Below are 16,102 nucleotides of genomic sequence, written 5' to 3'. Positions count from 1 at the left end.
ATCATATGACCAATGACTTACTTAAATAAGGAAAATGACTTAAGTAATGATGCTGTTTTAATGTGTTTTATGAATCCCTTGCCAGGCAAGGTAGGTGAATACGTCAATTTAAGTTGCATTTAAGCGTCAAAAGCTTTAAGCAAGATGCATAAGTAGGGCAACTTCAACCACTAATTAAATTATAGTTATAACTCAACTATGTTAACATCAGAGTTATAGATATTGATATATGTTTATATATTATCGCTGGTAATATTACTACGATTCATGTTCCCATCTTCCAACGATTTTGGAGTAATTGCAAATGCTTAATATGTTTGCACAGCGACAATGACGCTGCTGTCGCTGCAACCATACCTGAAACACAGAACATCTAATATAACATAGATACATTATTTTTACCTGAAGTCATAGAAGAGTTTAGCCCCACAGATGAATCCCAGCCAGCCATCTGGTACGTAACCCTGTTCCATCTTCAATGGAATGATCCTTTTACCTAACAGGAATGCGTACTCAGCCTCTGTAAGTTGAAATAAGTTCTAATGTTATATTTTATGTACTTTTTTCCACCTGGATTAAGTGATCAACTGCCTCAATCAGACAAGTTGACATTTTCTCAAAGGTGGCAACTTAATACAGGTTTAACTTATAAAAGATTGAAGCTTTTAACTTGTTTTTATATGTAGGATATTCCTTAGTGCAATTTGTGACGCATGCATGGCAAATATATAATATTGGATAGATTCAGTAGTAGATTTAGTAATATATCGATAAAGTGGCACTGTGAAGTCGCTTATAACGAGTGGTTATTTATTTTAAGTAATTGACTTGTGTATGTTCTGTCTATGTATATAAACGAGATGAAACTAAACGAAATAATCTTACAAGCATTTATAAGTTTGCAATAGTGATAATTGAACTGTATACCAGTGAGTCAAAACTAAGCTTATGTAAGCATAATGTTTCATGAGCCAGGATTTAAGAGTTCAAAACCAAAATGCTAATTCGTCTGCTACCAATGTACTTAATTATACAGTTGAATACCGCTATTTCTGAATACCGTTTTTCCGAAATTATCGCTATTTCGAAATTATTTTTCTGTCCCGATTTTACTCCTTCTTTTTAAACTAAAATTTTGGTCTTTATTACGAAATCGCTATTCCAAAATAATCGCTATTCCGAAGTAAATATTACGGTTTCGAATTGGTTTTTCACACCTATATATCACTTCTTATTACAACTCGATCGTGTCAGAGTGTTTTTTTTTCACACCATACTGCGAATGCACTCGGGCATCGGCTCGAGGTGACAATGGAGCACAATAAGCGCTTGTTAAAGAATGACATTGAGCACGCGTATGTTACAAAAATCGATGTCAGAAAATGAAAGGCTCATTTAGGTGATGTAGTGTGTTTATAATTGCTGGTTAACACAATCTGAATATCATTCGAAAATGTATTTCTCCCACCTCAGATAAGTAGATTCATTAATTTAACCATGCTAGAAATTCTTATCTTGCCCACGGGCGAAGATAAAATGCCCGTATGGAACTTCTTTTAATGGTTACCACATTGTAATTACCCCCCTTGTTGAAGACTGTCGTCTGTAGCGCATCATGGGAACCTTGTCTTGTGGCAATATTTAGAACGCGAGTTAATTATTTCTCGCTTCAAATGTCACCAGAAAACAGTTTTCACGCATCTTTCAAGAATAATGCTTCACTTTTCTTAGAACTATTTAAAGACCGATCAGACCATTTACATACTCTGAATCACTGCGCCAATATCCATGACAACCACGAATTATTGCATATCCGTACGCAATTATTTTCACTAAGCACAAAAGAGTTCCGGCAATAAAATACATTTTAACTTAATTTTGTTTAACTGAGGTGGGAGAAAAAGCATCTACCATAGCCGCTCGTGTAAGATAGGTTCATCCCGACCCTCGCGCAGGGTGTTTTGCGGAAACTCGGTAAACCTCGTTTCCGCAAAACACCCTACGCTCGGGTCGGAATAAAACCTATCTTACACTCTCGGCCATGGAAGATACTTATAATCTCATCTGATACGATCGCCGCTTTGCTCACTCGACCCGTTACCGAACAATCCGAATACATACAGTAATACTTCATGATTACGAGATTACCAAGCCAAATCAACCACGGTTCACAGCGTAGTAATCTGTCGGACGGGCCATCGCCTGTGGAGGGTTTGATCATGACATGCGATAAACGACAGTACATGAACGATGATGAAAACGCAAAATCACTAAACTACGATAACGGGATAATACGATAATAAGATGATGATAATGTTATATACTATCGTGATTTCACCATCGCTGTACGGCGCGACAGTACGACGATTAAAACGTGACAGTACGATGATGATAACACGATTGTACAATGATGATAACACAATTGTACAGTGGTGAAAACACATATTGCATTATCATTATCGTCTTGTCGTATTGTCGCGTTTTTGTTATCGTACTATCGCGTTTAAATCATCGTTCTTTCGCGTTTTTATTATCGTTGTTTCGTGATTTCGCGTTTTCATCATTGTACTATCGAATGTCTCAATTTCTTCTTAAAGGACTCTTTCATGTTTTGTGGGAACCGATCATAAATTGAGAAAACAGTTGAGTATAATGTAAAACGTTGGTTGTAGCAAACCCAAAGCACCATCATAAGTTAAGTTAAAAGCACTATTATTAATGACTTGTCAAAAATGTGACAAAAACGATCAAGTTTGCAGAATAGCGTTGTACACGCTTTTGAAATTTTGATTTCGGCTTGGATGTACAAAAAATGCTAAGTGCAATATCAGTTGCTGATTGTTGTTTGTTATTATCTGTAAGTCTTCGATTTAGATTATTTAAAAAAGATACATACTGTAAGGGGTCCCTTTAATGTAATATTTTGTCAAATTTGTAAAAATGCATAATACAAAAATAGAATATTATCACTCAATTGCACATTATATGTAACATTATAGGTTCAGTAAGTCGAAAAGCAAAATTAATTATGTTGTATAAGTATTAGATATACACTAGACCTGAAAAAATAGTTTTTATATTATCATATATTGGAGATCATTAGAAACAAACATAGAAGTGGGTGTCAATTTGTTTTATTTTCGGGTGATGTCTGAATTGTTTGACACAGTATCACTAAAGTCATTGTTTTGTCAAATAATAGTCTAGAAAGTTGGGATAGGTGAGCATTGAAAAGAAGTTTTCTCTGTAGATTTAACTACTGACCTGCCCTGCAGAATGTACTATGCTTGTATTTTGTAGACATACACATCAATACAAGATCAGCATTCTCCACTGCCTCTGCCATCGCCTGTATAGTGGAGCCACCCATCTCATCTATGTCCATCCACACCTAGTGGAGATAGTTAAAAGAACACCTAGGGGATATAATTAATCCATTATTCTAACCTACTGGAGATAATTTAGACAATATCAACACTCAGGAGAGATAATGTATCCACTCTCAACACCCAAGGGAACATAATTCATCCACTATCCAAAACTAAGGGATATAATTCATGCACTATTCATACCTTGGGGAGATAATTTATCCACTATCCAAACCTAGAGCAGATAATTTATCCACTTTCCAAACCTAGAGGAGATAATTCATACACTATTCAAACCTAGGGGAGATAATTTATCCATTATCAACACCTAAGGAAAGATAATTCATCCACTGTCCATACCTTGGGAGATTTTTCATCCACTATTAAAAGGCTAGGAGAGATAACTTATCCACTATCCAAACCTAGGGGAGATTATTTATCCACTTTCCAAAACTTAGGGAGATAATTCATCCACTATCCAAACTGAGATAACTTAGACAACCACCCTAAGGGGTGATAATTCATCCACGATCCATACAAGATATAAGAGATAAATCCTACAATATTCACATATAGTGGAGATAGATCATACGGTATCTATACATGGGAGGCCATTCATACATTTTCCACACATAGGGGAAATAGTTCATACCATACCCATATCTATGGGAGGTAATTTAAACAACGTATTAAAACATTTGAGAGATAATTAACACAATAGACCGGGCGGGGGTAATTCATACACTATCAATAAACATTTATTTCCAATTAGGCACTCTATTGATAAATGTATCAATACATTGGATATTAAATTTTTGGATCAATGTTTTCTAGTAATATGAAAATTGTTAACGGCAGATGTGGTAATGATGCACTTGTCGGCATTTATACTTACTTTTCGAATAACGGTAATAGTGTTATTAACTATTTGGTAGTCTCAGGGGATTTATTCCCCTTGGTTAAAAAATTTACTGTTCATGATTTATACAGGTTCTCACCACATGTTCCAATTTCATTTATATTAAAAGTTGACATGCGCAATTTTGAAAATAGTGACAATAATGCTGAGTTTGTGAAATTTACATTGAGCAATGAAAACACAAATACGTTTAAGATTAATATATCATCTTGTAGTAATGATTTTCATGGTATTGTTGATAGCATCATAAGTGGAGAATGTAACTTTGATGACAGTGTTGATTCATTTTCTAGTCTTTCATATGATAAATCGTTTGCTGCATGTGGTAAAAGTGTAAAAATGAGTGGTTCTAGATGTAATCAAAAATATAAAAATGCTTTGTTCAATAATGAATGTGAAATTGCAAGGCGTGAATTTAGAAATCGAATGTACAGAAAACATTACACTGATGAATTTCGCGCATTGTTGCATCTGAAACATAATAATTATCGTGGTATTACTCGTAAAGCTAATTGGCAGTTTAATTTTCAACAAAGAAGTGAATTACATAATATGTCTAAAACGCAGCCTCAGAAATTTTGGAAAGAAATAAAGAAAATCCGAAATATTAAGCCCAAAGAACATAATATTAGCAAAGATGATTTTATGAATCATTTTAAAAATCTTTTTGATGGCGAAACATTCTCAAATGATGTCATTGATAACGGTCAAAATGATGAAAACGTTAATTTAGATCAGTTAGATAATGATTTTACGTTAGAAGAAGTTGCAAAAGCAATAAGTTTAATGATTTAACACCTGAAATGTTTATTGAATGCAGCGATGTTTTCGCACCAATTTTTTGTAAACTTTTTTAATTATATGTATGTAAACTGTGTTTACCCCCAAAGCTGGACAATAGGTATAATTGTCCCATTGCCTAAAAAGGGAAATCTTAATGAAGTTAACAATTATAGTGGTATAACCCTTACAAGTATATTTTCTAAATTATTGTCTATATTGCTGGATAACCGATTGCGGAAATGGGCAGATGATGTTAGCCTTCTCACAGATTGTCAATATGGATTTAGAGGCAAAAGAAGTACTGTAGACGCTATTTTTGTATTGTCATCTATTATTAGTAAAGTTAAGCACTATGAACAAAAGTTGTACTGTGCCTTTATTGACTTTCGTAAGGCATTCGATGTTGTATATCGAAATGGTATATGGTACAAATTATAACAATATGGTGCATCTACAAAACTTGTATCAATGCTTAAAAAGATTTATGAAGAAGTAAAGTCATGTGTACGTGTTAAATTGCAATATAGTGATTATTTTAATAGTAATATGGGTGTCAAACAAGGTGAACCTCTTTCTCCACTTTTATTTCTGTTTTTTATAAATGATACGGAAGAGTATCTAAATATAGATAATATTGACTGTATCACTATCGAAGAAATCCAACTATTCATGTTGTTGTTTGCAGATGATAATGTTTTATTTTCATATACAGAAAATGGACTTCAACAATTACTTAACCAATTACACGACTATTGTAATATTTGGGGTATATCTGTAAATATAGACAAAAGCTTCGTAATGGTTTGTAAAAAGGGAAATAGAATAGAAAATGTTAATTTGCTATATGATGGTCATAAATTGGATGCTGTGAACAAATTTATCTATCAAGGTATTACTATATCACAAAATGGAACCTATTTGCAAGCGCAAAAGAAGTTATCGGAGCAGGCACTTCGTGCCTAGTTTTCATTGAATAGTCTTTTAGATGTTATGCTTTTAGATATACGTGATAAACTGAAACTATTTAATTGTATGATAAGCCCTATTCTTAATTATGGTTCTGAAGTATGGGGCTTTCATAAAGCCCAAGATATCGAAAGAGTACAACTAAAATTCTTAAAACATATTTTAGGTGTAAGACCGCAATCATGTAATGCTGCAGTTTATGGTAAATTGGCAAGATTCCCACTAAGTTTGTTTAGGGAAATACGAATTATTAAGTACTGGTTCAAGGTTAAACGTTATCCCGAGTCTCTTATGTATAAGGTATTTAATATGAAATATGTTAATGGCGAATATATAAACACTTGGACAGTTAATCTGAAACAGTTGTTGAACGAGCTTGAATTTGCTTATTTATTTACATGTGATAATGTATCGAATATGCAGATAGAAGCTGTCGTTAGAATAATATATGATACTTACTTACAACAGTGGTATACAAATGTTAGAAATTCAGACAAGCTACAGTGTTATGCTCATTTTAAACAAGACTTTGCAATTGAAAAATATTTATTTTGTATTAATAGCAATAAGTTAAGGATACTTCTTACTAGATTTAGATGTTCGGCACACAACCTTAATATTGAAGAAGGAAGATATAGAAATATAAACCGAGAAGATAGAAAATGTAATAAATGTAATATGAATGTTGTAGAAAATGAATATCACTTTTTGTGTGTCCTCATTATTTGGATTTACGTACAAAATATATACCCAGGTATTATATTCACTGGCCTAATAAGACCAAATTTAATAACGTGATGTTCTGTATTAATGATAAAATATTGAATAATATTGCTACTTATTTATCATTCGCTACGGATAGAAGAAATGCTGCTTAGCATAATTAACATGTCTAAATACATTTCATGTATAGTTATAGTTCATATTTTTCTCCTCAAGATTAAATGTTGTAAAAATGATCTCATATTTATTTCATATCTATATGTTACTCTATTTTGTTGTCATTAATGCCATCTAGTATGTTCTTTGTGTACTGGCAATGTTCTAATTTAATTTGCTAATAAAACTTTGACTTGACTTGACCATAAGAGGTAATATATACAGCATATCCAATCCTTTAATTGATAATTAACATAATATGCAAACTTAGCGGAGGAACTTATGCAATATCTAAAACAAGGTAATACAAGTCATCAATCATCCACGGTGATATTTATTATATAATCAAAACCTAGGTGGATATCCACACCTTTTGGGGTAATTCACACACTAAACAAACCTAGCGGAAACAATTATTACAATATCTAGAAGAGGTAATTTATACAATAGTCCAACCTATACTTCATATAATATATAATTCATAATAGATGCTTATTTGTATTTCAGCTCATTGACTAGTACAGTTTATACCAAAACATGTGAATATTTTATATTCCAAAGTGAGGTCACTCACTCTAGAGGAATTCGTATGCTTTCTGGTTTTGTCTTATGTTATCTCTGTTATCAGAACTATAAAAAACAGGCAAATCTTGACCGTGCAATTACAAAAAAAAATGACAAAAACATTTAAATATACATGTATATACTCTAGTTAATGAACTATTTACTTAAAATACATTGTACAATCAATTCATTTTACTACATTTGTGATTGACATATTAAGTTCGCGCTTGGGTAAAATTTCAATAACTCGGTTTGTGCTCGCATTACATAACCAATGACAAAAATGACAATCCAAGAAATTAAATATCTTACCTTATATCCATGCCGTTTGATCCTGTCCCTAATTGTCTTAAGTTCTTGCTGGTTCGCCCATTGGTAGGAGATCATCACGTGACCTTGGTCACGTGAATCACTTGAGCTCCCTTTTATCTTTTTCTTGTTAACGGCTTTATCCGGTTCGCTTTTTTTCTTCTTTTCTGTGGAGGAGTTTTTCACCTGATAGATAATATTAATTAAAGTTTGTACAAAAACAAAACTTACTTAAAAGAGGCCAAATGGCGACATTTCGAGCCCGTTGAGAATGTTCAGTCGGTACAGACGGACGGACAGATACACGGAGGAACAGAAGGTTAATATTATTATTTCAACACAAGAATCTATAATAAATATAATTTATAACTATATACAAATATATTATTAACTTGTTTCAGGTATTTGTTAACCCTTGTCAAACGCCTTTGTTATGGCAGTTGCATGCATATAGCTCTTTTTTAATGTAGACAAACCTGTGTAATGACCTTATGACTCATATATATAGTAATTATTAATTTTGACTATGTATGAAAAAAACAGTTACTCTTTCCTAAACAATGCCATGTTGTTTTTTATTATTGGGATTTTTTTGTTAGGAAGCTATATATTTTGATATTTAGAATTGGATCAAATATTAACTCATGTTTTGGGTTTGAAGAAAACTTCGGCCTCATGCTTATAGTTTTTGTCAAAGTTTGCCTTTAAAATTTGAGGAACGATAGCGTATTTTTTTTATGCGGCTAATAATTCAAGTATCGAGTTACTTTCAAATTTGGAAAGACATGAAAAGTGGTACATAAATTATTTATTTAAAAACATTTACAGAGAAGAATTACAGAGTTAAACAAAGAACAAAAATACCTATTTCCTTGTATTTCTGAACATTTGAAGTTCTCAGCATGTCCTTGAGTGTCCAAAGAGCTCCATTACACGCCTGCAACAATTTCAGACTTGCCGACTGTTTGACGTCCCACAGGAAGCTGACCACACCCCCCTTATACTCCTGGGCGATTACTCTCTGTTGGACCCGTTTGTCAAAACAGAGGACCCAGATTCCTTGTACGCTCTCTGAAAATGCACGGGTTTATATATTTAATAATTTTAACAGAATTGTGTTCACATAATGTCTTGTTCTTAATCTTTCCTCGGTGTTTTAATATAATTTATTCCATTTATAGTGATTTGTAATATGTACGCAATAGCTGAAACTTTTTATAGTTTATAGCGGTCATCTTGGACGGCATATTGGGTTGCAATTTTGGACAAATGTTTACACAACTGCATAATGCATGTTCATAAACTTAATACCAAGCCCGCTATTTTGATATATATATATATATTATCCTTTGTTTGCAGACACTGGCCGGTATGGTGTCAGATTTACCAGGATATTTGCAGTTTATTTCGTGAACAACATGACAATTGGAATATGCTATTTACACTCTTATGGGAGATTATTTAAAGTCAGAAAAATATTTTAAACTCCTATATAAGGGTACTCAAATTACATTGAAACAACTGTGACATAGTTGAATGACAATTGAAAGATGCCAAAAATGTTTTTCTCTTCGGCAAAAATTACTAATGCATAACAAGCAAATTCTTGTTTCCGGTTTCTACCTAACCTAGGTTTTTTTCGTCGTGAAATCGGAAATAAGCAATGTTTATTATTAGCCCTTGTAAGTTTAAAGCTCGTACCATACAGCTCCGCCTCGCTCCCAGTTCTGCCCATTTCTACGAGCCGTTTCAACGCCCCAAGTTTAACGAGTAGGTGAACATTTGCATCGTTCTGGGCAAGTTTTCGCACAGCTAGAAATGTACAAAAGAGCATGTTGCAAACAAAACTCATTTTAGTATTCAAACAGTTTAAAATACAGTGAAGGTTTTGCATTAATCCGTGAATTTGAATTGTTAAGATATATTACCAAAATATGTATTAGGTGACTGTTTCTGTTTGTGAATGATGCAAGCTTTGAAGGTTTACATTGTAAATTTAATCAATAACAATGGTTCTATAAATAAAAGTGGATGCCGACACTCGTCTGTCAATGGTGTTCAATAAAAATAGCGCAATAGTATGCATTTTGGGATTCACTGATCAGTTAATACATGTTTCATTTTATTTTACTCTTTCGCACTCAATTCTAGTAGGTTCAAAATTAAACTTACTTTTCTTTGAATCCAAAAATGCATACTACTAAAATCCTCAGTTCTGATAGTTTTTAAATGTAATTCACCTTTTTCTTAGCCAAACACTACAACAATGCTCAATTGTTATAGTGGTTCCATCTTGACAACACAACAATAATAATAACAGAAAAACAACAACAGAAATATTAGCAGACTGTTTTTTGGAACGGGAATATTAAAGACCAACTTGCGTAAACGGAAATGGCCGTTTGCTCTGTCAGTAGATTTATCGCGGTCTTTTTTCAAGAGTGTAATTTATCCCGATTTTGCGAAGATTTCAAATCATAAAAGATATAATGACAGGCAATAAAATAGAAAATGAAGGACATATTTTAATTCATTTAATAAAATTTAGTCGCAGCACATAGAAAGAGTTATTTAAGAAAGTATGTGGAAATATTAGCTCAGCTTTAAAAGTACTAAGTGGCTTTATTGAATGAAATGAATGAATGAATGAATGAAAGTCTTTATTTACAGAGGGTAACCCAATTAGTGTAAACTAATCTTCCTTGGGGCCCTCTAAAGCAATATTTACATACATACAAATACATAATTATATAGCAATATAACAATCAGCATAACAAATTCAAAGTTAGCATTATTCATAAACATGATCAACATGATAACAATGTTACACAACAACATAATACATACATATGGCGGCAGAGGTTTAACTTACAGACTTATATATGGCCATATTTACAATTTTAGCTTTATGACTGTTGATTCGAATTAATCCACTTAGTATAATTTACTGTAAAACTTTTAATACTTTCGCTCTGTCTTATTTCATTTGGAATGTTATTCCATACTTTTACCCCAGAGTACGACATACTCCCTTTAAAAAGTTCTATATTTGGTTTGGGTATTAAAAAATCCGATTTAATTGAAGAACGTAAATGATTTGGACGCCTGACATTGTAATTGAACATATTTTGAATATATGACGGGACTGCATTTTGCGATACCCTGTACATAAATTTGGCTTTATGAAGTGAAACCCTCTGTTCAATATTAAGAGAATTAATTATATTCAAAGCCTCGCTTAAAGTGGTATATTGTTCACCTAGAATGATACGACATGCTCTTCGTTGTAATCGCACTAAAACCTGGATATTTGATTGTTTTGTACTACCCCAAATGATACTACAATAGTCAAGATGTGGTTGGACATAGGCTTTGTAAAACATTATTCTATAATTAACAGGAATAAATACTTTAATTCTTGATAATAGCCACAAATTACTAGATATTTTCTTCCTAAGAAATTTTATATGCGTATCCCATTTAAGGTTTTCATTTATATATATGCCAAGAATTTTATCACCTGTTGTGATTTCCAGATTTAAGTCTTTATATTTCAAATTTAGAGGTTGATTAACTAATTTTGTCCGCTTCTGGGGTGTCGTTATCAATATTACTTTTGTTTTTGAAGCATTTAATACCATACCATTGTACTGCCAATGTACTGCCGTTTTAGCCTTACTACCAAACATACAAATTGCTGTAGCAGTGGTTAATGCTTTTCCCTGTATTACTGTTTTGCTAAAACAACCCAGTTTAAAGACAGAAGGCAACCTTTAAAGCTCAGCACAAACATTTCAAAGAACTATTTCATACACATAGAATATATCAATGGAAAAGGGTTTTGACGAAAAGAAAATAATTAAACCGGGTTTTAATTCAATTTTAGAACATGAAAAACAAGTCATATGTTATGCAACGTGACAGATATATAAAATAATATATACTAAATGGATATGGAGAACATAAATAGTATTTAAACATGTTATATAAGCCTTGTTATAGACAGAAGAACTGGTAAATTAATTTGATTTTTACTAAAAAATATTGCAAATGGAAATATTAAAAAAAAATGTGAGGAATATGAAAATTTGTAAAAAAAGAGAGAGAAAATATACAGGAAAAAAACAACAACATGTAAGTAATAAAAAGTAGTTTCACTAGACAGTTAAGTGTTTAAACACACACATTTAATGAAATTATTATGAAAAAGAGAAAAAAACTAATATCTGTAATTGCAATTGAAAAAAGATACACGTATGTATGTTACTTGGAAAGATTTAGATATAAAACCAGGATTAATAAAAATGAGATGTTATGATATAAACACAGTAAAAAGTGAGCACTCAATACAGCGGTAGACTATTTTTCAGACTTCTGCTGAGCAAACGGCATTTAACCATCTAAATATACTCGTGGACAATCGAGAGGATATCGTCGTTCAGCTGAGTCTTCATCTGATCTATGGTACACATTAAGTAGGCGTCTTAAGCAATGTTTTCTGCTACTTCCAGTAAGGTTTCTGGGTTTAACAAAATGTTGTTTACTCTGATGATGTATTTGTAGCGGTCGCTACATTGTTGTCCATTTCGAGAACCCGTCGACGTAAGCGTTGTGTGTCAAGCTCGGTAACGAGGAGTGAAGATATAATTTGCCAATAAAGCTAACCACCTTGCTGTAGGTGTAATACATGTAAGATATAATCGTCGGTGATAGCCTCAAATTCCTTAGTCGTAATTTTATTTTCGTTACTGCCTATTTAGGCCCCTAAAAATCAATCATATGTGCCGGAAAATTCTTCTCACTTAGTTTCAGCGATCGACTCGCTTACGCTATGACGCGGTCATTTCCGTATTGATTAATGGTGGATTCCCAGCCGTGTCTTCATTTCATCAAACGCATCCTGCTGATCCTGTTCCCAAACAAATATGGTGTTCTGCAGTGGTGGTGATTTTTCTTCTTCTTATTCGTTCGACACCCTATTAACACATTGATCAGTAGACGGGCAATCTCCAAGAATCCCGTTGCAAATCGTCTGCAATAGCCGACACATTGACATGTTTTGGTACTGGCCACCTTCTAACAACCACTAACTTTTGCAGGTCTGTTTCAATTCCTTCCCGAGATATAACATGTTCAATGTAAATTGTCTTGGTCATGGTTTTTTTTAAAAATGGCGGGCATCTCTCAAGGGCACAAAACGTGACTTACCGTGGAAAAATTATTGAGGTTGTGAATAAATTTACATATGTGGGTGCAGTATTCACACCTAAACTTTCACTTGACTATATGGCTTCAGAGCAGGCGATAAAGGGGAAACGTGCCCTAAATTCTATCCTTTCTAGTTTGTATAAGTATGGTCAGCTTTCCAGTAGTACCTTTTTTAAAATATTTGATGTAAAAATATTCCCAATTATGTTGTATGGCTCGGAATTGTGGGGATTTTGTAAACGACATGCAAAATGTTTTGCTTTTTGCCTGTACAAAATTTCTTTGTACTAACATAAAGTCATGTAATGCAGCTGTGTTAGGGGATTGTGGTAGGTTTTCAATGTGGATTGAGAGTATGAAATGGACTGTTCAATACTGGCTCCGATTACTTCGAATGTCAAATGAGAGATATCCAAAGAAATGCTATGATATGTTATTACAATTAGATGACTTAGGATATTATTATTATTATTATTAGACCAGATTTGTTGAGCGCCCTTTTCATTAAAAAATACGTTCAAGGGCGCTTTACAATTAAACATGTGACATATCGCAGATATGTGGAAATCACCAAAAGTGACATATTTTAACATATTAAACCAATTCAAGTGAAACTCATATGTTGTAAAAAAAAAAAAAAAAAAAAAAAGCACACACTCATAAAGTGTCTAAAAATGCTATATGCAATAAAATAAGCATAAAAAAGTAAAATAAGAATAAGAAATCAACAACATGAAACCAAATATATATATATATATATATATACATATATAGTTACTGTAGTTCTGTATCGTAAAAATAAGTAGGGATAAAAACAGTCACAGTTGTTATCTATACGTTGTAGGAAGTTTTGAAAAGTTGTGTTTTGAGAGCTCTTTTGAATGAATTAAGTGATGATTCTTTTCTGAGATTGTCCGGGAGAGAATTCCATAGTTTTGCGGCAGCAACTTTGAAACTCCTATCACCGTAAGAGACCAGTCGACATTTTTGTGACACAAGGGTGGTTGCGGCACTTGCTGATCTCAGGTTTCTAGTTGGCACGTAAACCTCTACTAAGTCGCTCATGTAAACCGGTGACTGACCATGCAAGGTCTTGAAAGTTTGAATGATAATTTTATATTTAATTCTATCTTGTATTTGAAGCCAGTGAAGGTCTTTAAGGATTGGTGTTATGTGTTCAAAACAGCTTGTTTTCGTAATGATACGTGCAGCTGTGTTTTGAACAATTTGCAGTTTGTTCGTTGTTGATTTCGGCACGCCATACAAGAGAGCATTGCAATAATCTAACCGTGATGTCACAAGCGAGTTTATGAGAGTCTTGGTGGCATCAGCGGTCAAATATGGCCGAATGTGACCAATCTGTCGTATCTGACCATAGCATGTTCGAGTCACCGAATTAACATGCTGGTCCATGTGCATGTTCGAATCAAGCGTAACACCAAGGTTTCGAACAGTTTTTGATGGTTTTATGCTCGTATCGCCAATTTCCAGTTCTAGATTTTCAACAAGTTTGGAGTGTTTTTGACTTTAAAAAATAATTAATTCAGTTTTGTCTGCATTCAATTTTAACATGTTTGAATTCATCCATGATATGATTTCTTTTAGGCATTGTTCAACTCGCGTGATTGTGACTACCTTTGATGCTTGGTCAGTTGGCTTAAACGAAAGATAGAGTTGGGATATGTAAATTGGGTAAGCTGTGTGCGGCAGCAAAATAATGGTTTTAACTTTATATGGATAAACCAAGATGATGTAAATGAAAAGTTGTTCCTGCATCAGTTTACCGAACGATTAAAAGACACCCATCTTCAGAAATGGTTCAGTAATCTAGAAATGTCACCAAAGCTTATATTGTATAAAAACATCCAATGCAATTATGAAAGAGAGACATATTGTGATATACTTTTGCTAAGAAAATACAGACATGCTTATGCTCACTTTCGTAGTGGTGTCCATATGTTAGAAATCGAAAGAGGACGTTACTCCGACACCCCTCGAAACCAGAGACTATGTAAATTATGTAATAAACAGGAGGTAGAAGATGAGTACCACTTTCTCTTCTCGTGTCCGGTGTTTGGTGATTTGCGAGTGTCACTTATACCGAGTAAATACAGGACAAACACAAATATCCATAAGATGGATATCTTACTAGCATCTAGAAATGAGAGTATTATTCAAAATATTGCTCTTTATTTATATCTTGCATTTAAGAGACGACAGTATATACTTGATGTCCTGTCTTAGTGAAAAACCTAAAAGGTGCGTCATGCATGTTCATGTACATTCATGTATATATATATATATATATATATATGTTTGTGTAAATGTTCACTTAAAACACTGTACTGTGTTTTATTTGTAATATTGTGCATAACTGTGTCAGGGGCTGGAGGCCTTAATCACAAATAAATGTCTTGTCTTGTCTTGTCTTGAATGATTTACATGCGGAAGGTTGAAGTTTTAGATTTTGTCGAGAGAAAACAGAGTTCAAATGTTCAATGTTTTAGTTCTTCGGTTCAATTTTCTACAGTCTATGCAGAATCTCATTGTACCGTCTTTTTCCTTACAATTAGGCCACACGAAATTGATGTTTCTTTCCTTTGAATTTATCGCACCTATTATTTTGAAAAATCGTTTTTGAGTGACCGCTCCTATGGAAGCTGAAAAATAATCATTTATAATTTTCCGACGAAATTAGCTATTCCGACAGCTGACAAATAATCATTTATACTTTTCCTACGAATTAAGCTATTTCGACAGCTAAACTATAATCAATTATTATTTTCCTACGAAGTTTTAGTGTGTTTTTTTTTGGTAAAGAGAATAAACCGATGCATGGAGTATTATACATCATTAATTATGCAAAATGATTTGTGTACCTAATACCACAGGCAGCAGTTACGTTCACAGGACCAACCACTTATGATGGACTAAAAATGGCGGACAGTACAGGCCATTGATTTTTAGCTCAGGTGAAGTAACAGGTGTTTATCGATTCTGTGCACTTATTTCGAATTCAAACTGGATATTGTTGACTATAAACATTCTGACAATATAAATATGGACTCGCAAAGCCTTTCACAAATCCTGGACGATTCCCAGGAGA

The 16,102-nt window shown here is 33.2% G+C and overlaps 1 protein-coding gene across 1 annotated transcript in view; it reads right to left on the bottom strand.

The window, feature by feature from the left end:
- The window catches only part of LOC128206875 (uncharacterized), a 74,158-nt gene that overhangs the window by 47,763 nt on the left and 10,293 nt on the right, over positions 1-16,102 (bottom strand). The gene's annotated exons all lie outside the window — the stretch shown is intronic.

This window comes from Mya arenaria, chromosome 10, assembly GCF_026914265.1.
Source record: "Mya arenaria isolate MELC-2E11 chromosome 10, ASM2691426v1".
Classification (NCBI taxonomy): Eukaryota; Metazoa; Mollusca; class Bivalvia; order Myida; family Myidae; genus Mya; species Mya arenaria.
The sequence above is the reverse complement of the archived record's forward strand: the minus strand, read 5'-3'. Positions and strand labels throughout refer to the sequence as shown.